We start from the raw sequence: 25,132 nt of genomic DNA on the forward strand, positions 1-25,132 counted from the left end.
TACTACTGTTGTTCATGATATACAATCAAGTAAAGTTTTAACTTTTTGGGTTTTAATGAATATATATATATATATATATATATATATATATATATATATATATATATATATATATATATATATAAAAATGTTATTTAGAAAGATTTTAATTCAACATAAGTTTTTAAGAAATGTTTTAATAATTTATTTATTGACAATTAATTAATTAAGTGCAATATATGGAATTCTGGGTATCAAACTTTTTGCATGCTGCTCTATGGGAAAAGGAAAGAAAGTGATTGGTTTATATAATATTTAATTATTTATTAACTTGATTTGATTGTTTTTTTTTATGTAAACGAGGCTATATATATGGTAAACTGGATCATTATGGTCATCTGATGAAGTCTTTATGGGAGAGATGAAAATGCTGGGCTTATAATTGCGTTTATGTGTTCATGAAGTGAGTACGGCTCCTGGATGGTGCAATAAATGTGTTTTTTAATTCACCTCGTGGTTTTCCGTTTTCTGAGGTACCTGTCTTGTGGATTTTAGTAAACTTTGGTGCCTTGCTTCACTTTTATCAATCTTTGAAATACATACTTACTGAGTAATGCAACTCTCAAGCAGATCATTTTATACAGTAATCCGAAAGCATAACATATGTTGCTGTCCAGGCCAAGGCCTTCAAGTAGTACAACAGTAAAGAAAGACTGGGCCAGAGGATAACAATCAATAAACAGTAAGTAATGCAGATGTATAGTTCAGCAGCCTCCAATTACACTCTGTACTCAACCCCTAGGGGGAAAAGAATTAAGTTGCCACAATGAGGATGTATATGTTGCATAACAATGCTTAACTGAAAACATCACTATCACACTGACAAAGAGAACAGTCTGTATGACAGTAAGCACTAGGCCATCAATGTTCCCAAGGTGAAATGTATGAAAATGTACAGCCATATACCTTAAGGTGTCTTACTACTGATATCCCTCACATGTTGTAACAGCCTAGGTTATATATGGTGCATACCCTTCCCCCATAAACTGACCTACAGGGGCATATAACACTGTTGCATATACTGACCTCTGGACTGCAGAAGGGCACACATGTTTCATCCAGCTGTAGCCCACATATATATGGACCCTATCCCACAATATGTGTGGGGACCAGAACAGCACTGGAATGATGGCAGGAATGGCAGAACAACATAATCACAGGCCACTACTTAACAACCTCTTACTGCATGTCATATGGACAAAGCCTGGTATATAGGTGGAGGACAGAGGCCGGAACACAGGGCCATATTTGAAATAGTGTTGTTTTACACTGAGAAAGTTGCTGGTGTTACAGGATAGTCTGCAACATACCCTTAGTCAAGAATATGAAGTCAGAAACACAAATGGATGTAGCCATGTACTGATAGCACTCAACAGACACAATGCCAGTAATATATCTGACACAAGACCTGTGCGGTGGACAGAAAAAACATAACAGGCAATCCTCTGGCCATCATGTGGATAGGTCCACAGTTGAGAGCTATGCAGACAGACTGCATTCCATGCTAAACTAGTTTGTACACACAAACCCTGCAACACTGGTGATATATAATGCATATAACAAAACTACTTACACTGTCTGTAGTTCTGGAACCTTATACAAATATGTAGCTGACCTGAGTCTGTAACACAGCTGCCCACACCCAGAAAGGATGTCCTCCATACAGGAAAGATAAAGGGACCACGTCCACATGATGTAAGAATTTATAGTAGTGGGTTGCCATGACAGTGATAATTGGAAGTACTACACAGCATGCTGCATATAGGTAGCAAATGGTGGACACTGATTGGTGAAGAGGCCATCACCTGATCATGTGCATCACCAACAAAATCCATGCTGCAATCTATTCAAAGCAGCTCAATCCATTTATTGGAGAGAGACCAAGATACAGAGAGAGAGAGAGAGAGGGAGAGAGAGAGAGAGAGAGAGAGAGAGAGAGAGAGAGAGAGAGAGAGAGAGAGAGAGAGAGAGAGAGAGAGAGAGAGAAAAAAAAAAAAACACATCCATCCAGCCATCCACACAGCAAACTATCCAAAAGAGACATCATTCCCACAACAGGTATGTGAAGTATATATGCATGCAACTGAATGTAGTACTTGATCAATAATAAATGGATAGATGATGTGGAATGATTTATATGTGCCATCAGGTGTTGTTGTAATGATGTCCAGCTGAACAACTGCTATGGACAATAGTGTCTATCCCTGTGCGCAGTGGGCCATACCTGTCAACTGTGCAGATCAGCACTGACTGACAAGATGTAAACCATCATAGTGTGTTGTGTAATGCAAGGCATGTATATTAGTGTGGCCAATAGCTGGTGGTGGAAGTAATGCTATTTTGATGCACACGTGGGTTCCAGAGCCCACCACTTGACCACTTGCAGGACGGTCATGTTAACATGTAATGTAGCATGCACAAATGCCATAGGTGTGTAACAGGCTTACCTGCAATCTGCCCCTATATATATTCCCTTAATGTTAGACTGTGTCCACATGTGGCACCTGTCTGTGTTGTAGCAAGGCAGAACAGTGCAACTGTGCAGAAAGGAGAGTTAGAGAGTGTGGACCTGATATCTGAATGCACCCCATATATATATATATATATATATATATATATATATATATATATATATATATATATATATATACACACACACACATATATACATATATATGTGTGTGTGTGTGTGTGTGTGTGTGTGTGTGTGTGTGTGTGTGTGTGTGTATGCCTACATATATACAAACACACGCACACATATTTATATAAATACATGTCCCCTACTCTTGCATCACAGTGCTGCATAATATATGTGAGGGAACATCACACATATCAATACATATATATATATATATATATATATATATATATATATACAGCAGTAAGTGTGTGCAAAATGGATGGTTATGTCAGGTGTAAACCCCATGTTGGGAACACATTGCCCTTGTTTGTGAACGTGGGATTGGTAATTTGGGGAAGGATAGCAGGTATATTTGTGGAGATGGGTTGGGTTGGAAGATAGAGAAGACAGCCTACAGGGGTGGTATATGACACATGTGGTGGGCAAACACTCTTGATGGGGAGTGTCATCTGCGATGTGGAAGCCCATGAGCCCCCATATGGAAACAATGGGACCAAGGTCCACACCCATGGGCAGTCACAACATCAGCTTCACAGCCCTGAAGGTACCTGGGCTGGAGGCTGAGCAGGAGGAGCATGCAGACCCTGTGAGTGTGTACTGATGGCATCAAGGTGCTATAGCACATCCCCCAAGTCTCTGTGAAACTCCTAGGCTTACACAATGGTCTTCCTGCTCCTACACGGTTGGGTGCAGGCTAACTATGAGGGGAAATCTGGGATTCAGTATCATTCCCCTCATTTGCATAGGATTGTCTGCTACTGCCTAGTTACAAGTCTGACACTGAGCCTTCCCCTTTAGCAACCACTATTCACTGGCCATCTTGTCTTCTGCCTGCCATTGAGTATAATGGCAAAATTGTGATTTTGGATAGAATGCTTTATTCAAGTTTTTTATTTTATTTTTGGGCCGATCCCATTTGCATCGCTGCCCTACACTTAAACGGCCGAAATCGGCAAAAAAAAAAGTTATTTTTTTATTTTTGCAACTGCTTTCCATGCCAATGGCCATATATTTGGTCACTGACATGCTTTACACGTTATATACACCCTTTATTTGGAGCTGTCATGGCTTCGTTTTTTAGTTTGCAGAAATGTACTCGGTTACTAACCGAGTACATTTCTACAGATTACACTAGTCCTGCATGGCCGGCTGACAGCTTCCTGGATCACAGCTTCACCTCATTTGCATGGTTTTCACCTGCAAATGGGGTAATTTGCATACAGGAGCTGTGTCCTTGCAGGAATAGTGCAGGACAGCTTGTGCACATCCTGGGAAATTGTTCCTGGATCTCTCAGCGGCCATATTGCCTCCAGCAGCTCCTGCACTATTCCTGCAGGCTGTGCAGAGCTTGCTGAATCCCAGGGTATGTTACTGTGGCATTATTAGCTTTGCCAAACAGTAATATATCCTGTTTATTTCTGTTATGTCACAGGAATTGCTCTTAATAGTCCTTAGTGTGTTCATCTGTTTTACCAATTTTCTAACATTTTAGATATTATTTACTTTCTGTGATCTATTTCTTTCATCTGTTTTAATAGTTAATCCATCTCTATTAAATTAAGCAGGTCTTCACGTAGATCATTTTCATCTGTATTGAGAGCATCTTCTCTGTTCTCTGATTCCTGTGAGTCTTGTACAAAAAGTTCTATCTTCCTGTGACGTATCCTCTTCAGATGCATCCTGCTTCATCTGCTGCTCCTCCATATGGGGACCCTTTGGCCCATCACAATGCAATATTACCTGTGTCAGAGTTGCTAATGTTTCTTGATCCTTCACTTGCTCTGCAGCTTCAACTGGACTTTCATGCAAGCTTGCAACTTCAACAATGGTCCTTCACTTCAGTTTCTCTTTGTTTAATTTCTACCTCACTAATCTTTTCTACATCCCCTTTTAATATCTTATGTTTTGCATTGTGAAATTTTCCATATCCAAGGGTCTGCTTGTATTTTTCTTCAAATACTTTTGGAGCTACCTTCTTGTATTAGTCTGGCTTTTTCCTTTGGACAAATACTGTACGTTATCAAATCTTCTTTTCTTTCCTGTCTATGCTTCTTTTTTATATCTTTCTAAACCCTCAGTTTTTTTATTGTTTACGTTTTCATACTTCTTCTGTTGCTTCTTTTTCCAGGTGGCCAATGTTTTTCATCTCGACAATGTATTTCATTAATCTGTTGCATTAAGGAACATACATTTTTATTTGTTGCTTTTGACAGTTTTTCTTGTGCAAGTATTTTCCTTTCCTCTAGTTTATCTCTTAATCTTTCTAAAAAACCTCTGTCTGGAAATGCTGGATTTCTTGTGCAATAGTAACAATACATCATTTCTTCCTTATCCTCTACAGTTCACGTTATGCTCTTTATAATTCTTTTTTGGCCTGTTCAGTTGGTAGCGACCTCAAGGCTGGATTCATGATAGGTTTCATTCATGAAGACCTCTGTGGTTTTAGTAATGCTACACAGACTTCCAACATGGCTAAAGTGATAATAATTGTGTTTCAGGAGGACCAACAACAATATAAATCTTTGCTGGTAGTCAGTCTGGGTGCAGAAAAGGCCTTGGATATGGTCTGTTAGTTGTAATATTCAAGGTATTGGAGAAATTCAGGTTTCCAAGAAAATTCATAGAATTATTACTAATTTTATGAAGTTGCCTATGACTGTGTAAAGATTAATGTTGGAAATTCTCCTTAGTTTAATAAAAGTATAGGGACAAGGCATGGCTGCTTCCATTCCCTATGTTGTTTGCCCCTATTGGTTACCATTACAAATAAAACTGCCACAATGAGAGATTAGAGGGTTTAACAGAGGAAATAAACATATTTCACAGACCCAGAAACTTAAAGGGAATAATTTGATCTCTTGGGGAAATTTGGGAAATGTTCAATGTATAAGATTAATTATGAACGACACAGGTAATTCCAAACAAGTTTGCTCCTTCACAAGTCCCAAAAAAACATATGATGACATATGACAAATTAAACCGCTGAAATATTTTGGCATCTATCTGGCCCCAACATTAGACAAAGTAGTAAAGATATCTTACTAAAATTAAGAGACACTTGTAAGGAATGGTTAAAAATGGAAATTACTGGATTTGGAGTTGCATCAGGGAATATAAACTATTTGAATTTTTATTTTACCACTGAAATTTTCCTGTTCTCAGGCAATCCTACTTAATCCAGACAGGTCATTCTTCAGGGATCTGAAAAATGCAATATATGCTTTAATTTGTTGTAGGATCTAAGAAGATATTGGATTGAGGTGATGTGCAAATGACATTTTTTTAACTTCTAAAACTCGGATAATGTATCATTTAGTTTTGCAAAATACAAAATAAACAGTGCTGTCATATTAATTCACCAATATCAGATAGTTCCACGGACCACCTCCCTCAACAACACCATCATTAAACCTGAACCTCATACCAAATTACTTGGCACCATTATCAATGTTGAACTAGAATTTGACATTCACATCTAACAAAGTATGAAAAAACGTCACCAGAAACTTGGTCTTCTTTATCGAAATCAGAAATTTCTTACACCTTCCTCCAAACTCTCTCTAGCTCAGTCACTCCTCTTACCTTGCTTTCTGTATGCTGCCCCTATCCTTACAAATATTCAATCTACAATTCTCTCCTAATTTGAACAGTCATACAATGTCTTTGTTTATAAGCGTATTATCATGGAACTTATAAACAAAGACATTGGCAACCTTCAAACACTGGACCCCACCCAGTTTGGGTTCCTGAAGGGCTGATCTTGTCTCCTGAACCTGATTGACTTCCTTCAATCAGTCTCCAGAGCCATGGACAAGGGTAAAGTGGTCCACACAGCCTATCTAGACCTCACCAAGGCCTTTGACACCATCCCCCACTCTGGAATCATAGATAAACTTACTAAGCTGGGCATTAATCCCTACGTCACCCAGTGGGTTGCTAACTGGCTTACTGACAGAACCCACATTGTAAAAGCAGCCAACTCCAAATCCAGTTCCAGACAAGTGACGAGTGGAGTACCTCAGGGTTCAGTCCTGGGACCGCTCTTGTTTGGCATTTACTTCTCTGAAGTACAGGCCAACACTAAGGGACTCTGGCTAACAAAGTTCACAGATGACTGCAAACTGGGAGCCATTATTGAATCCCCAAATGATGTGTATACTCTACAAAAGGGCCTTACAGAAGCAGATGCTTGGTGCCAGAGCCATGGGCTCAAGCTCAATGCCAAGAAATGTATAGTTATCCCCTTTGGGAAAAAACATGTACCAGTGAATTACCACATAGGTGGCAGTACAGTTACACCGAAAGTGTGATAAGAGACTTAGGGACATAGGTGGACAGTGGTCTCACCTTCAATAACTACAGCGCCACAACAGTCAGGAAATCCTTCTGTGTGGCACACCTCATCACTAAGGGCTTTTCATCCAGAAAAAAGGAGGTCATTGTCCCACTGTACTCATCCCTCATTAGACCCATTATAGAATACAACGCCCCATTTGGTATGTACCTCTCAAGACATCTGAAACAACTGGAAAGGCCGCAGAAATACCTCACTAAAAGAATCACCAGCCTAAAGCAGATGCCCTACACTGACCGCCTTAAAAAACTCCAGCTATACTCTGTCGCATATTGTCTACTCAGAGGCGATCTCTGCTTAACATATAAGGCCATGTCAAACCCAGAGCTGTTGGACATGCTACACTTAAAGAAATCCCAATCCCTCAGAGCCACATGCTCCAGGGATCTAAACCTTGCCATCACAATAAACAAAATATGCTGGAGGGATAGGTTCCTGACCCAGAGACTCCCCAGACTCTGGAATAGACTGCCCATACATGTCAAGCAGAGTGCCTCTTTGACCCTCTTCAAAAGGAACCATGACGATTGGATGGGAGAAAGGAAATTCACCCCGGGGATCATGTCAGTCATCCTGCTAGACAGGGGTCCAGGGAAGTAAATAGTGTGGGAAGAAATAGCCAGGGAATTGTAATGGCTAGGCTTGTATAGGCTGTAGGGCTAATAGCCTAGTGCCAACCTATGAACCTATAGCAGGATACTCCCAGGCTGTAGGACTCTATCTTAAGCTCCTCTCTCTGTGCCAGGCTAATATCCATTCCAAGGCAACACTCTCACCTCTAACAGAAAACCAAAGAAACCGTGTTGGGTAAAACCTTGGTGCAGAAATAAATCCAAATGAAAGATAAAAAGTAAAAAAATGCACCAAGATAACACACAGCAAAACGTTAAATCACAGCAAAGTACAAAGTGGTAAGCGCTTTCACAACCGAAGTTGCTTCATCAGACCAGATGATGAAGCAACTTCAGTTGTGAAAGTGCTTACCACTTTGTACTTTGCTGTGATTAAACGTTTTGCTGTGTGTTATCTTGGTGCATTTTTTACTTTTTAACTCTCACCTCTAAGATCAGATTCTTCTTCCAAATTATTAATTATAGCCTTTTGTCTGAGGCTTCCACACTCACAGGGACTACCCAGAGATCATTCTATTCCCCACCACTTTCTTCTTTCTGTATATTCTGTAGTTATAGTTCCCCTTTACTGGCTACTAGATAGCACCATATCACATGGAATAATAGTTATTAAAACCTTATAGTTCTCTTCAGTTGATTCCCTCGGCGCTCCCTACAATTACCATAATCCAGTGTTTATAAAGAACAAGACTTAAAATAAAGGTGTAAAAAAAAAATCAAAAGTGCACCAGACTTACATGCCTGCAAACATTTGCTCTCTCAATACTAATTTCTAGCATCGACTATGGGAATTGTGTAACTTACCTGCATATAATCAGTCTAAATGATTTTTTTTTTGCCCATTCACTTGCCTCTTCCAGCTGTGCCAACCCACTCCTTTCACTCTCACTGAACTCAGGCTTACTCTGCTCCCCTACCATACCTCCCATTCCCACCCACTCCCACTTTCATTACACTTATACTCTCTAAGACACACCTCTTCCTTCCTTCTAACCAATCAGCTCTCTCCACTAATCAGCAATTCCCTCCATTCTACTGTTACCACTTCCACCATACTCTCCTCCCTCCCAGTCTGACTAATTAATCCTTGCCCTCCCTGTATCCTCCTACCTTATCCTTATTCTCCTTTACACTCATTTCATATAAGTAGCCTCCATACTTCTGTCTTTTACTAGTGCAAACCCTTACCAAACTCTGTAACGCTCACTATTCTTTCACAAGCACTTTATCAGTGCAAACTCTTACCAACCATCTAAACTCTCACTCTTCTTTCTTTATCTCTACATATCCTTCATCATGATACTTGCTTATCTTTCCACCACCCTTCTCTTCTTCCTCTCATTATCAACCGCATACCATTTTCCACTCCACTATCAAACACCATCACCTAATCTCCATTTTAATCACAGCACCAGCATCACCCCTCACTCATAGCCAATCTCTCCATCCCCTTTTCATTTCTCACCCTCACACCTCTTCAAGAGTGACAAATTTCCTAATACCACTCTATCCCCTACTCTGAGGTCAAGAAGGTCTGCCCCCATGAACCTCCTCACATATATTATTAGTTTCTTGGATATATTTTTCCAGGATGGGGACATCCATCCTAATCCAGGTCCACCTACGTCTGCCTCTCTCAAATACTCACCTCATACCTCTCCCCTCCACCAGCCCCACTCCTTCTCTTAAAGCTTTAAATATCTTTTCTCCAAATATCAAATGCCTAGTAAATAAAATCACACAACTACATTCCTGGATTGCTAACATTTCCCCCCTGTCAGAAACCTGGTTAAAACCACATATCTCAGACAATGAAACCCTACCTCCAGGCTACAATATATTTTGTTCTGACAGAATTGATAAGAGGGGTGAAGGTGGTGCCATCCTCTACTCTGATCAACTTAATCTCTCCCCACTCTCCATTTCCATACCTAGTTTTGAGCCTGCTGAGATTCTTATCACAAGCTGTCATCTAAACTCACACAAAAAATTTGTCATAGCTTCTATCTATATACCTCCTGGGAATAGCATTCTTATCCTTAAGAACATTCGCTCATGGTTTACTCAATACATACCATAGGAATCCATTATTTTCGGTGATGTAAACATAGACTGGACTAACCTTTCAACTACAGCTCCTAATCTTAGTCTCAGTCAGCATGGCTTCCACCAACTAATATCCTCCCCTACACGGACCAACAAAAACTCTATTTCTGAACCAACCCTAGACTGGATCCTCACCTCAGATCCTAACCTTTATCATAACCCTGGGACATTCCCTAGCTCTTTAAGTGACCATTCCCCTACCTACATCCACAGATTCTCCCAACATCCATCTAAAGACCACAACTATAGAGAATGCCACAAACTTACCTATTTCAATGCATATACTTTTAACTCCAAATTGTCTAGCATAAACTGGTCCTTCCTACGTCACTTCCCTCTCAGTGAGGCTGCAGTATCTTTCAATAAGGTATTTATTGACATACTTAATTCTCTGGCACCTATCAGAAAAATTAGAATACAATCTAACTTTTCGCCTTAGCTCACAAAACATACCTGCTCCATCATGCATAAAAGAGACAGTGTCTGGAAAGCCTGTGTCTAAAATGAATCCCCTCCCCTACTGGAAAGATACAAAGAGCTTAGAAACTTGTCAAAAAACTAGTCAACAATGATAAAAAAAATTTTTTCTGCTCCAACCAATTCAGCCCACAAAACAAATTCCCCCCAAAATTCTGGATAACCATTAATAATCTTCTTTATCCTGGCAATCATTCCACTCTCAACCCCTTCCCACATAATACAGCTACTGAAACAGCCACTCTCCTAAACTATGTCCTAGAAACTATCCAAAAACGTACTCAAAATAGCAATGCTTTCAATACCCCTCCTTCATCTCCGAATAAAACACCTTCCAATACCTTCCCATTCAAACCAGTACCCACCTCCTTCATTAAATCTTTCCTGACCAAACTCAAACTCCTGCTTCCCCTCCGTTGATAAATTACCTTCTTACTTTCTTAAAATTGCCAGAGAATTTATTGCCTACTCTGTCTCTATACTCATAAATCAATCCATTACTGAAGTCTGTGTCCCTGATGTATGGAAATCCTTCTTTCCAATCCCGCTACATAAGGACAGAAACTCTACTGACCCTTCAAACTATAGGCCCATATCTATTCTGTCCACTGCCTCTAAAATTCTGTAAAAGTGTGTTCACATCCAGTTACTCAAACACCTGTTTGAAAACAACCTGCTAACTTCCACATAACATGGCTTCAGGACACACCACAGCACTTCCACTGCACTACTTTCCTTCACTCAAACAGTAGCAGAGGCCCATGACAATAATATGCTAATATCCTGTCTATTCCTTGATTTCTCTAAGGCCTTTGACACTGTCTCTCACTCTAAACGTCTAATCTCCTCTGTAAACTGTTTTTTTCTAGTTACTTCTCCAATAGGCAACAATCTATTTGTTAGAAAACTGTCTTCTCCCCCCTTCCTTCCAGTCAATACTGGGGTTCCACAAGGCTCTATCTTGGGCCCCCTCTTGTTCAATATTTCATTAATAACCTATATTTTGCTTGTAAGCTCTCAACACTACTAGAATATGCCATTGATTCCACACTTATCTCCACTGCCCATAGCATTCCTGATCACTTAGCACTTACTGAGGAAACTTTCTCCTCTGTTGAAACATAGCTCTCTGATAATCAACTCGTACTAAATCCTAAAAAAAACAAAACTCTTTCTCTTCTTTTTTAGAACACTGGCTCTTCACAAATCCTCCTTTACCATCACCTCCCTCAACAACACCATCATTAAACCTGAACCTCATACCAAATTACTTGGCACCATTATCAATGCTGAACTAGAATTTGACATTCACATCTAACAAAGTATGAAAAAATGCCACCAGAAACTTGGTCTTCTTTATCGAAATCAGAAATTTCTTACACCTTCCTCCAAACTCTCTCTAGCTCAGTCACTCCTCTTACCTTGCTTTCTGTATGCTTCCCCTATCCTTACAAATATTCAATCTACACTTCTGTCCAAATTCGAACAGTCATACAATAAAATAGCAAGATTTGCTGCAAATCTCCCTTACAATTTCCATCACTGTCTTGCCCTTAAGAGACTTCAGTGGCTTGAATTGTCCAACCAACTATTTACTGCCTCAATTATATATTACTCACACTATTCTGAATAATCCCTCTTCTTGCCCCGTTATCTCCAACCTAGTATCTTACTACTCCCCGTTCCAACACCTTCCCACAACTGACAAACACCTCCTTGATATTTACAAATCTATAAAGAACATTGGAAAAACACTTTATAAGTTCTCAGTAGCTCATGCCTGGAATGTAATCCCCCTCAGTATAAGAAACATTTTCCATAAGCACCTGTTCAAATGAGAACTAAACACTATCTACTAAAGACTTGGTCCTAACCTTGTCAAGTCCCCACATGACAACTATCTCACTTACTTATCCCCTATTTTTTTTTGATAAATTACCTCTCTTTTGTCTTTATCCCTCTGTTATCTAATCTCATCTTATTTCCTCTTGTATTAAAAGCACAAAAGTCTTTTTAATGTTATGTCTCTTATGTTTTAATACTGAGAGTAGCTCTCATATAATGTATACTTCTGTTATGGTATTTGTAGTGCTGTACTGTGAATTAGTATCCTACATATCTATGTTTTGTGTTTGTACACTTGATCACTATGTTAATTGTTTTTATTTTTTGCATGATTGCAAATTATCTGGAGCTTTTCTCCTCAGATCTCCACTGAAAATGGGCCCCTGGCTCAGTTGGACTAAGCCGGTTAACAAATGTCACCTAAATAAAATAAATACAGTCTTCCAGTTATGTTCCACAGATTAGCCTTGACTGGGCTCTCTCTCAGTCCATGCATCCAGATCTTCCTTTCTTCACTTTACATTGTTCCTTCACTTATAAACTACCTTTCTGGATTTCGTCTTCCAGAAATCAGTGACCGGTGACTTTAAAGGAAGAGGGTGCAGCAGAAAGCAACTGAATGGGTGTGGCTAACTGGAATGGGGCAGGGCTCTATTACTGCACATCAATGACCATTACCTCTGATCAAACTACAAATGGGTTTCTTCACTTTTATCCACAGACTGACTTCATATGTACCCGCTAATTATATGCATTTTTCTGAGTACACCTCACATGTCTGACTACAATCAAGAGACCAGCCATATGTGAAATAGAGCCTTACATAATGGACCCTATGGGTCCTATTTTGCACAATAGTCCCACCTGCACCTCCCCAGTGCCCTTACCCTGTTTTTCCCCCATCCTGATCCCACGGCATCCAACTAGATTAACCTCTTTCTTATTATTTTCAAACTTTCTCTTGTTTTATCTTTGTTCCCATGCTTTTAACACACCCTAAATGGAGAACAGTTCACTTGAATATGTTTGTAGGAAGTAAATGAATTAAGTCAGGGGTATGAATGCCACCAGGCCCCCAGAGGTAAAAGGGTTGCAGTTGCTGTGAAGTATATCTTAGAGCTTTTTTGCAACCTTTTAATCTAATGACAGCCTGATAAAAATCATGAGAAAGTAAAGAAATTCAGCTATATTTTTTTTCTTTCAAGGAAAAATAAATTGTGTCTAATGCTTAATGTTCAGTATTTTCCCAATAAACTGAGAGGATTGATGCCCATAGGATATATGAATCCTATCTGGGAATAGTGTCTGCCTTCCTAACCTACCAAAAAATACAGTTAACATCTGTGTACCCCTCTTGTGTTTGATTAGGATGAAAGTAAAACACAAATGGCCAGTGTGTCTGGTAGAGGAAAACAAAGCTCATGGATAAACCACCCACAGAGGCAGAGAGCACATGCAGATTACACACAGAAGAATCTCAGTCAAAACTTAACCAGAGAGCCAAGCACTTTTAGTTGACAACACTACTAGATGTAACATTTTGTCACTAATCATTTGCTATCACACATACATCCTGATCAGACCACCACAGACAGACACTTATTGAGTACAGTGCTGATGCCTGACTGTGATGGACAGTTAAGCAGAGTAGAACTAACTTGCTACCTTTGGATACAATGCAGCCCTTCACCCTTTTACACACATGGTCATTTTCATTACAGACAAACTCCATACTGATCAATCACAACCACTTTATTGACTGTGCATACTACATACTTCAGACATCTGATTGTGTTGAATACAGACACAGAAAAGTATCCCCGCTGGCTTCATAAAAAATGCACACTACGTCTGCAAAGCCAGAATATGACTGCTTAACTTGAACAAATGACAATGGTGTCAATCACTTTCATTCACAAGCAGCCACTTTAATCATCAATTAAAGTCAACTTTGTTGACTGTATACACCTCCGATATCAGAATGTAATTAAATAAAAATAAAAATAAAACAATTAGCTAAAGGAATTTATTTGACACCTCTTCACAAACACACACACACACACACACACACACACACACACACACACACACACACACACACACACACAGATGTTCCCCGGGATTCAAGAAGCTCGGCTCAAGGATGGTTTTAGCCTTGAGCCGAGCGTCCTCACTACAGATGGCGAAGCAGCGCCATATGAATATGTATGAGGGCATGCCGCCACTCCCTTGACGTGCACAGGAAACGTGTGCGAGTGAAGGGTGGGTGTACAAGTGCTCTACGGAGGCATAATCATGCCCCAACACTTGTAAAACCTACTATACCTACTAGTAGAGCCCACCCCTAATAGTAAGTCAGTAATTCAGTGTCCGTGGTTACCGAAATTTATGCTAAGCATACAAGAGTGTCCATGAACAGTGAAATAAAATCAAAGTAGTAAACACACAAGCACGTAGTGGAATGTTGAGCCCTGTCCCTAGAACTTTCACAATTAGATTTCCTGTGTTCCTATTATACATTTGAATTGCTGCAATATCGAAGGTGTAAGCAAAGCGCAGCGTGGTTTGTGCATCGCTGCCCTCTGCCGAATGTAGCTTACCCATCATATTTATTCAAATAGAGAAAAACATGCGGAATCAACGTAAATGTCAATAGTGTAGTGTTTAGAGCATTCGCCTAACAAACAGGCATTCACGGTTCGAGCCTAACAATAGCACATATCATTTTCCATGTGAAATGAATGTCGTTTTGCCATAAAACCGACATAAGAGTATCGCATGAGATATTTAACTTAAATATCATTCAAGCAAAGTGGCACTTTCATAATGAATAAGGTACTAGTAAGCAGGTGTAAGCACAAATAAGCAGCAGTAAACACATATAAGTACCAGTAAGCAAGTCTGAGTGCACTTGTGCGGGTCTAAGTAGTGCCCAGCATAGGAATCAACAGCAACCCCAGTATTATATAGTGCTGTCAGCGTATGTCATATCAAGCTGGGCAGGAGTGAGAAAAGCACTGATACTCACACCACAGGCAGGATATTACCAATGGGAGTAGCACTGTTGATTTGCTAAGTCTACTTTACACACAGAGGGTAGTCCCTGGTAGGACTACCCAAAAATTGATAGACCATTTGGCCATCCAACCATTACACAAGCAAGGGCAGGTATGTTCAAGGACTAAATGGGTGGGAGAGCCTGAGAATACATGGGTTGGGACAACATATGTGTAGGGCCCCTAACGCTCAGGAGAGGGCAATGTGTTGAGGTGTGTCATGGCTACAATAACAAATGGACAATGGATGTTATGCGTGTATGTTGAACATGGGTGGGGTGGAGGAACTATGGGTATGAAATTATGGAGCCAGGGATGCCAGGGTTGGATGGGCTGGTTCTAATTGGACTGCCCCGTGGAGGTCAGCGAGTTCTTTATAAGTGTATATGCTTACACACATGCAGACATCAATATGTAGAAGTACATTCTCTGGAACACATTCATTCCATTTGCAGACATAAATAACATGAATTTGCCCTTACAAACCTTGACAGTAGATAGAATAATAGGTTGCGCAGAAGAGGGACGGGACGAAACTGCTAAAACGCAGAAGTGTGTACAATGTCCGAAGTCAGTGATGTGCTGAAAAAAATCAAATGTCAGGACATTCCCACACATGGAATCATTCCTGTGATCTGCCTGCTACGGCAACGCCAATTACTAAACCAGTCTATTTGTAAAAGAAATATGCCGAACACGTACATAATTAGGCTCTCATGTGTAACGTGTGCATTACCACATAGTCATAATTTATTGTAGTGTCATGTTAACGGGAGTAAGGATGTAGTGAAGTATAGAGTCTAATTTTGACATAAACACATGCGTGTCCCAAAAATTGTGAATAGTATTCTTTTGGTCACTCATGTCACCAATGTTTGTGGACTAAATGTTTGGGAGTTCTGAGGATACGTGCAGTGAGTCAACCGATGGGATGGGTCTATAGGAGTAGGGAGTGGCCAATGTGTAGCAGTGTGGATATACCGCGAATCCAACTGGAGAATGGAAGACTGCAGTGTTAGGGAGGCGTTGGGGTGTGTGTTTGGGGAACCAGGAGTCATGGGTATATGGGTATATATGCAAATGAAGCAGCACAGCAATTGTGTATTGGTTAGAGCAACTGGCTAATGAACAGACATTCCCGTACTGAATCCCATTGCATCACATACCATTTACCATCGATAATCTGTACATGAACATATTGCGACATCTGTCCACTGTATAACCTGCAGAATATTAATTAAAACTGAACTGGAGTGAAGTGTCAGTGTCATAATGAATAAGAAACTAGTAAGCAGGTTCAGGCATATATAAACACCATTAAGCATGTGTAAGTGTGTTTGCACGGGATATGCATTGCTTTACAGACACACACACACATACACACACACATATATATATATATATATATATATATATATATATATATATAGTTGCAGACATATACATATATGTATATATACATATATGTATATATATATATATATATATATATATATATATATATATATATATATATATATATATATGTGTGTGTGTGTGTGTGTGTGTGTGTGTGTGTGTGTGCGTGTGTGTAAATATACACAGATATACAGCTATGATAGGAAACAGCACACAGGAATGACATATGTTCACAGGCTATGCCAATGGAAGTGAGGAGCCCAAGCAAGAAACATGAAACACGTAGCATGACCTTCCACCCCCGCCCCAGCCAGACATGGGAAACATACACACAAACAATGTAAAGAGTCCACTGCTCCCCATTCCACAGGCAGGATACAACCGGGGAGATAAACAGTGCACTCGTGAATTCTAATCTTGGAACACAGACAGGAGCGTCCCTTGCAGGGCACCCCATAAATTGTCAAGACCAAAAGAAGGTCATAGACCAAACATTCTGGCTGGGGTGTATACATACTCAGAATACAAGGGTGGGAAAGCCTGATGACCCATGGGCCAAGACAATTGTATGAAATGGGTCCCATGAAGTGGAGAGTGGGCAGTGTGTAGTGGTGTATCCAGAGCAGACCAGGACCCAGAGTAAGGATGGGTGCTGTTGAGGAGGTGCGGGTGGAGGAACTATGAGTAGCTACTTATGGGTCTAGGTGTGCAGGTGTTGGCTGATGTGGGCCTATATGGACAGCCCTAGGGATGTAAGCGAATGTGTTCATTGGGCAGAGGTGTCACCCAACGAGCAGCCACAACCACTATGAGTCCCACTACAGCAAAGTGTAATCTATATGGCAAGGAAAGGAATAACCAGATGTAGATGTATATATGTACAGGTATGTGTGTGTATGTCTACCCATAGCAACAAAGAGATAAGCCTCTCCCTCTCCGTAGTACAAATGTATACATACAGAGACAGAATACAGATACATACCCACATATAAATATATACATATGCAGACACCCATAGACTCATAAGTTGTTAGATATATATATCTATATATCTACAGCAAAATATAAATATACATGTATGCATACATATACAGATATATCTGCATATAGTAATGTATATAGATATATTGAATAAGAAATGGCAGCACAATAGCAATCCAGCGATGTACCAATGCAATTGAAGTAAAATCCAATAGTATGCCAATGCAGATGAAATAAATCCAGATAAAATAAGGAATCCAAGTTTATTGAAAAGTTAGGTAAGCGCTTTCGGCTGTGAAACCAGCCTTCTTCAGACAACCATTACAATAAGAGAAACTTCTTATATAGTGATCTGTATTCACTGATTACAATCAATTAACCAATTAGTTACTCAATAGTTAACAGTTGCATTGAATTAAATATAGAATATAAAATAAGAATGTAAAATAATAGTAATAATTGTTAATTGGTTATAATTATACATATCTAAATGTATGTCTAAAATATTTGTTTAAAATACATGTTTACATATGTCATAATAAATATATGTGTGATACCTGTATTAAACCATGTTAAAAAACAAATACAAATTTGTTTTGTTTTGTGTCTTTCGGCTTTTCCCAGTTAGGGGTCGCCACAGCGGAACTCCGGTCCACTAATGATTGGCAGTTGATTTTTACGTACCTGCTTGCCAGGCCTAATGCACAACCTTCAACAAAGGTACGCCCATTCACGCATGTCTCCACGTAGAAGACGCTCCAGCTGAGAATTGAACCGGACAGCGTCTTACTGTGAGGCGACAACGTTACCGCAGCACCACCACCACAGTTTAATACTATACATAATTTCCATAGAACAATACTCTATCTATTATAGACCTTAAGTTTTAAAATGCTTGCAATAGAAATTGAGTCATTCAGACGCAGAAATTGTGTGGCATTTAAAAGAACCTGCCACCAATATACTTTGGATTCTAAAATCACTTTCCATGGACCTTTTCTTGGAGATGGTCGTACTTGTTCTAGTACTATAAACTTAAATTTATGTGTAGGATTTTGTACCAAATGGCTATATAATGCATTGGTATGTGATTGTTTATTAATTTCATAAATATGCTCATAAATACGCTGTTTTAGTTTTCGTTCTGTTTTGCCTATATAAAAGGCTGAACAGTGTGAGCATACTGCCGCATAGACAACACCCATTGTGTTGCAATTGTATTTACCTGTAACATTAATCTCTGTACCCATAATTAATAAGTGGTCCACTTCTAGTATATAAGCACAATATGTGCACATGTTGCATTTTCTCATGGTTCCTTGAATTTTCTCTACTACATTGGAACATGCATTACACCAGTCTTTTAAATTACAGTCCCTCTTATAAGTAATTGAGGGTTGTACACCTAAAACTTTAACTAGTTTGGTGTCTCTCATAATGAATGTCCAATTTTTCCTCATGAGATTTATAATGTCTGCAGAGTCCTTGGTGTATGTAGTTATAAAACCCATATTGCCATATCTGTTTGTGTTAGACTGTGTGTTTGATCGTTCCATGTTAAGGGATGTTTCCCCTTCTCGTGAATCTGAAACAATTGTACTAGTGTTTGCCAATAAGGGCTGATAAAACCCTGTGTTTCTCTTATGTACTACTTCAAAGAGAATTATTACTATTATTTTATATTCTTATTCAATGCAACTGTTAACTATTGAATAACTAATTGGTTAAGTGATTGTAATCAGTGAATACAGATCACTATATAAGAAGTTTCTCTTATTGTAATGGTTGTCTGAAGAAGGCTGGTGTCACAGCCGAAAGCGCTTACCTAACTTTTCAATAAACTTGGATTCCTTATTTTATCTGGATTTATTTCATCTACATTGGCATACTATTGGATTTTACTTCAATTGCATTGGTATATCACTGGATTGCTATTAAACTGCCATTTCTTATTCAGTTTGTCAGTTGTTGGCTTTGCCTTTCTTTCTCAGTTTATTATGACAACTGGCAGCACGCAAGAAGTGTTATCGATGGTTACTAGAGCTGAATTTGAATTACTTCAGCACTCAGTAACAAATTTAACACAACTTATAAGGCAACTGTCTGGGAACATCATTAATGCAGGAGAAATGCAACTAGTCTGCCCCTATATGGAATAAAGCTGATAGCTGCGACAGTTTGGACAGTATTCCACCAGGGCAACCTCAACTGCAACATCAAACTATAATGCACAATGTTGAACCTTTACAAAATGACATACAACTGCAGCGGTGGCTAAATCAAATAGAAAATAACATTATAGACACAGACAAGCATATGCCAAATGTTACTACAATGATAGATGATTTTCATGATTTGGTATGGAACTATTGCAAATTAGTTCATGAGAATGTATATTTTAAAGAGTGCATTAAGCGTCAGCAGGTTCCCAAGGGGTTAAGATACTGGAAGTGTCCAACGGGACTAAAAGAGAATAGTGCATTGCATAAGGAGCTTTTACAACTCTTTGATCGACAGGGGTGTGAATTTTTAGAGGTACTGATCAAACATAATGGTTATAAAATGGAAGAATTAAATGTTCAAATTGAAGCACTTGATGCAAAAATAAAGCAGCAGACAGCATTTGCAGCTTGTCAAAATCAATACCTTGAGGTTTTCACTCAGGTGGATAACCATAGCAAATTGGTTACAGACAGAAAAACCCATAAACTACACAGAGATCAAATGGACTATTCCAACAGAAGAGCCTACCCTAAACCACCACGTGGACAGCGTCACAGCGAGCAAAGGGAAGAAACAGTTCTTCCTTCAAATAATAATGGCAGGCATAATTCTATCGAAGTGGATACAAACAACCAACAACAAATCCCTTTAGAGGAGAGTACCCTATGCAGATTGCAACTGATGCGGAACAAAGACAGCTATCAGGCGAGGTGCAATTCAGCGTACACATGGAGGAGGCAGAGAACGGGCTCACGCTCACGGAACAACTACAATTAGAACTGGTAGGTGAACAAATTCCACATAATACTTACCAACTCATCACTAATTCTACAGGGGACTATAAAATTTGCAATTATAGTCAGGTAGTTTTAAATACTCAACATGTTAATATTTTCAGCAAAGGTTTTACATTCATACCTAAGAGGCAAGCAAGGGTCACAGATTTAATAACAGAACTGAAGCTGTTCACTAGGAAGATGAATCTAGCTGTTATATTTCAACATGCTTCAACTATACAGAACAACCCAATGCATATCCCTAGTAGTTTTAATCCTCCCCTAAATCCTAAGATAAAACTGTTTGAAGAATTATGTGAACTTAATTTTAGGAATCAACTTCAACAACAGAAAACTAAATATGCCATAAGCAATATCACCAAACAACAAGAAATGTTAAATGAGTTGAAGGCAAGAGGTGGCTTACGTATTATGCAACCAGATAAGGGAGGTGGACTAGTGATAATGAATTTAATGGACTACAACCAGCTTATACTACAAATATTATATGAAGATGCATACATTGAAGCCTCTCTTAATGAAATTAATATTTCTAACGCTAGACTTGACTATTATTTAGAAGACACACTGATGCAGGGGCTAATAACAAAAGAGGACCATGCGTATATGCATATACAAAATCCCAGAATACCAATTATTTTTGGAGCACCCAAAATTCACAAGGACTTACAAAACCCACCTCTATGTCCAATTGTGGATGCTGGGGGCTCGAAAACATATTTTATGGCCAAATATGTAGACATGCAACTGAAAGAAAAAGTGTTTGGTTTACAATATATATGTTGTGATTCTTGGGACTTTCTTAAAAAGGTCAATATGACACGTATACCAAACGTTAAAAATATTACATTTATTACTGTGGATGTAAAATATCTTTTTACGTGTATACCTCAGGATGTAGAGCTGGAATGGTTCACAGATTTTTTTCACAGAAATAATGGTCATCCCTCAGGATGACATCAACACTTTATCACATTTGTTGCAATTGGTTTTAACTAATAATTATTTATACCATGATGGCCACTATTTTAAGCAAATAAAAGGGATAGCAATGGGCTCCCCAGTAGGCACACTGTATGCAAATGTAGTTATGGCCATGTGGGAACATAATTATTTGTTCCAGTCATATTTTATGGAATATGTTAGCATGTATTGCCGATTTTTGGATGATCTCTTTTTTATTTGGAATGGTCCCAAAGAAATCATAGACGAGTTTGTCCAATGCATTAATAATTCAACTGATTTTTTTAAAGATTACCTATGAAGTTGGAAGAAATAGTATTTCATATTTGGATGTTTTGTTGACAATAAATTCAGTACAAGGTTGTTTAAAGGCCAACATATATAGGAAGAAAACTTATTCCAATAAGTTTTTGCATTTTACTAGTAATCATCCAAAACATTTTAAGAAAGCAGTTATCAAGGGACAAATGGTCCGTGCAGCACAAATGGTAACGGAAGTAGATGATTTTATGGAAGAATGTCGATACATTAGTGATATGTTTTTAAACAGGGATTATCCCAAACAATTTTTGGACAGCATTCTCTTTGAAGTAGTACATAAGAGAAACACAGGGGGCAGGATTCACGAAGGCTTGCACGGAGTGTAAGAGACGTGTAAGACTCCATGCAAGCCTCGCGATCCAGGAACAGCCCGAAACTCCGTGTAAGAGACCAGCTAAAACGTCTCTTACACGGACTGGGCGTGGATATGCTAAATACCTCACTTGCAGCTGAAAGGCATGCAAATAAGGTAGAGTAGCGATCCACGAAGCAGAAAGCAGCCCGTGTAAGAGCCATTTTAGCTGCAGAAATGTACTAAGTTGACAACTGAGTACGTTTCTGCAAAAATCACAATGGAGCCATGTCAGCTCCAAATAAAGGGTGCATATGTGTCAGGCAGCATGCCAATGGCCAAATATGTGGCCATTGGCAAGGTACCCCGATGCAAATATGAAAAATAATTCTTTTTTTTTTTTTGCAGCGCAGCCCCACGCAAACAGGTTGCGCTGTATAAAACATAACAATGAAGGTTATAAACCCACAAATGTGGGTTTTATGCAATACATGGATTTACAATACAGGGACCAGCAGACCAAACACAACATGGCCATCGTTTAGTGGTTGCTAAGGGGGGAAGCTGAGTCTCAGAGATGTAACTAAGCATTAGTAGGCAATCTGATGTAAATGAGTGTTAGGATACTGAATTCCACTGTCACATAACAAATGAGCACATTCTGAGTAGTGTAAGAGATACATAAGGGGGAGGAATAGAGTAGGAGATCGGTGACATCACAGGGTGGAATGGTAGAAAGAAATGCAGTTCATTGGAGGTCAGTGTTACATGACAGATGTCAGACACATATCATGGAAAGAGGAGTGCCACAAGATAAGCATGGGAAAGTCAAGAAATGGAAGGTGTACACTGTTGCTTACACCAAAGTTTCTTGCTGGGCGTGCATGCGCACGTGTGCACGCCATGAGGTGCGGGTAGGGCAGTATGCGCGCGTGTAAGGCAGACTGAGCATATGGGAGCGTGTTGACAGACTTCTAAGACTGTTTGCAGTGGTGTGCACGTGTTTTAACCTGAATAAGCAGATTCTGAACCGTGTAAGCATGTGTGCGCGCATATAAGCCACTGTGAGCGTGTTTCTGCTGGCATGCGTGTTGCTCCCCCCTGAGGAAACAGAAAGGAAAAAGGAAGCAACAGAATTAGTAGGAAGCTAGCAGGGAATACTGCTGGAGCTATCAGGTGAAAACAATTAGAAGCAGGCAATTACACAGGCAGAATAGTAGCACAGCCAAGCACTTAAAACTCTGCAAACAGCAGTGCAAGATGTTTCTCTCAAGAGACACTGCAAGACAGGAGTAAGCTATTAGAAGTGAAAACTGAAAAAGCTAAACTCAGAGCCGAAATGCTAGGGGCTGCCATAGCTGTCATAAGGAGACATAGGCGACTTGCTGAGGGTGGTGACAATGCAGATGGTGCCAGAGTACCCACAGTGAGGAGACGGAGAAGAGTGTACAGGCCCAGGGTCACCTACCATGGGTTACATGAGCTGGAGATAGTAGAGCACTATAGAGTGGACAGAGACCTCCTACAGCAAATTATCAAGCTGTGCAGGCCACGCCTCACACACAGAACCAACAAAGGGGAACCCATCCCAGTGGAAACCAAGGTATGTGTTGGCCTAAGAATACTAGCAACAGGTACCTTCCAGAGACCAACTGGTGATATGATGGGGATATCACAGGCATCAACCTCCAGGGTACAGCACCAGTTCCTGGATGCCATGTCAGCACATGTCAGTGATCATGTATATTTCCCCAATGCCCGTGAGGTATTGGCCAGCAATATGCGTCTCTTCCAGCAAATAGCGGAATACCCTGAGGTAGTGGGTGCAATAGACTGCACGCACATATGCATCAAAGCACCAGCCGGTGAGCAGGGTAGGGCCTACATTAACCGCAAGGGCTTCCCCTCCATCAACTGCCAGGTCGTGTGTGATGCCCAGGGCATAATAATGAATGTGTGTGCTGGCTGCCCTGGGAGCTACCATGATTCCCATATCTGGCATTTGACGCAGCTGTACCAGACATTTGCCAATGGGGACATCCCACACGGACACCTAGTGGGGGATGCAGGTTATGCACTGGAGCCATGGCTGATGACACCCATCAGAAACGCACACACACCTGAACAGGAACGCCATAATGAGGCACACGCACAAATACGTAATGTAATAGAGCGTGTGTTTGGGTTGCTCAAGTCACGGTTCCGGTGTCTGGACACATCTGGTGGAGCCTTGCAGTACTCACCAACAACATGTACCCAAATTGTCATGGTATGTGCTATGTTACATAATATGATTTTGTGAAAACAGCTGCAGCAGGACCAGCATAGGGCCGGGCCAAACAGCCCCCCACCATTGCCAAGGCCATCACAGGCAGAGCATGACTCGGAGGAGGAACAACCTGAGCCTGCCCCAGTAGGCAGAAGGAGGCATGCCCAGTATGCCCTGGCCTTGGCAAAGAGGCAACGCATAGCACATACACTGGCTCAGTAGGAACCCTGGGAATGATACCCCTCTCTGACTCACTCATATAATAACATGGATGCCTAAAATGACATAACCTGCTCTCAAACATGTACAGGGAGTGTAATATGTGCATCCGACAGAGGCAGCCCTGCAGCACCACCTGAGGCATGAATGCCATGTGTTAAGTAATGTAACACCATGTAGTATATGCACACTTGAGGACCCTGACTAACATCCTACCCTCAACAAGCATGATGCCACAATATGACGATGGGATGATCAATTGCAATAATCGGCTGAAGTATTGCAGTTAGTCAAAGGGGATCCAATGTGTGCCAGCCTGGGATGACATGCTGAGCATGACATGATGCTCCTCCTGCTAGGGGTGGCGTGCACCTATCAGTCCAGGCCTCATGGATACTGGCAAAGGCTGTCATTACCCACAGTGTGCCCTGAATAGGTAAGGCTCAAAACACAAACCCACCTCCATAGGTACCACAAGGGATAAGAACCTATATGTAATGCTACCCAATGCCAGAAGTC

The sequence above is a fragment of the Protopterus annectens genome, chromosome 11.part0, assembly GCF_019279795.1.
Source record: "Protopterus annectens isolate FY-2018-M chromosome 11.part0, PAN1.0, whole genome shotgun sequence".
Taxonomy (NCBI): domain Eukaryota; kingdom Metazoa; phylum Chordata; order Ceratodontiformes; family Protopteridae; genus Protopterus; species Protopterus annectens.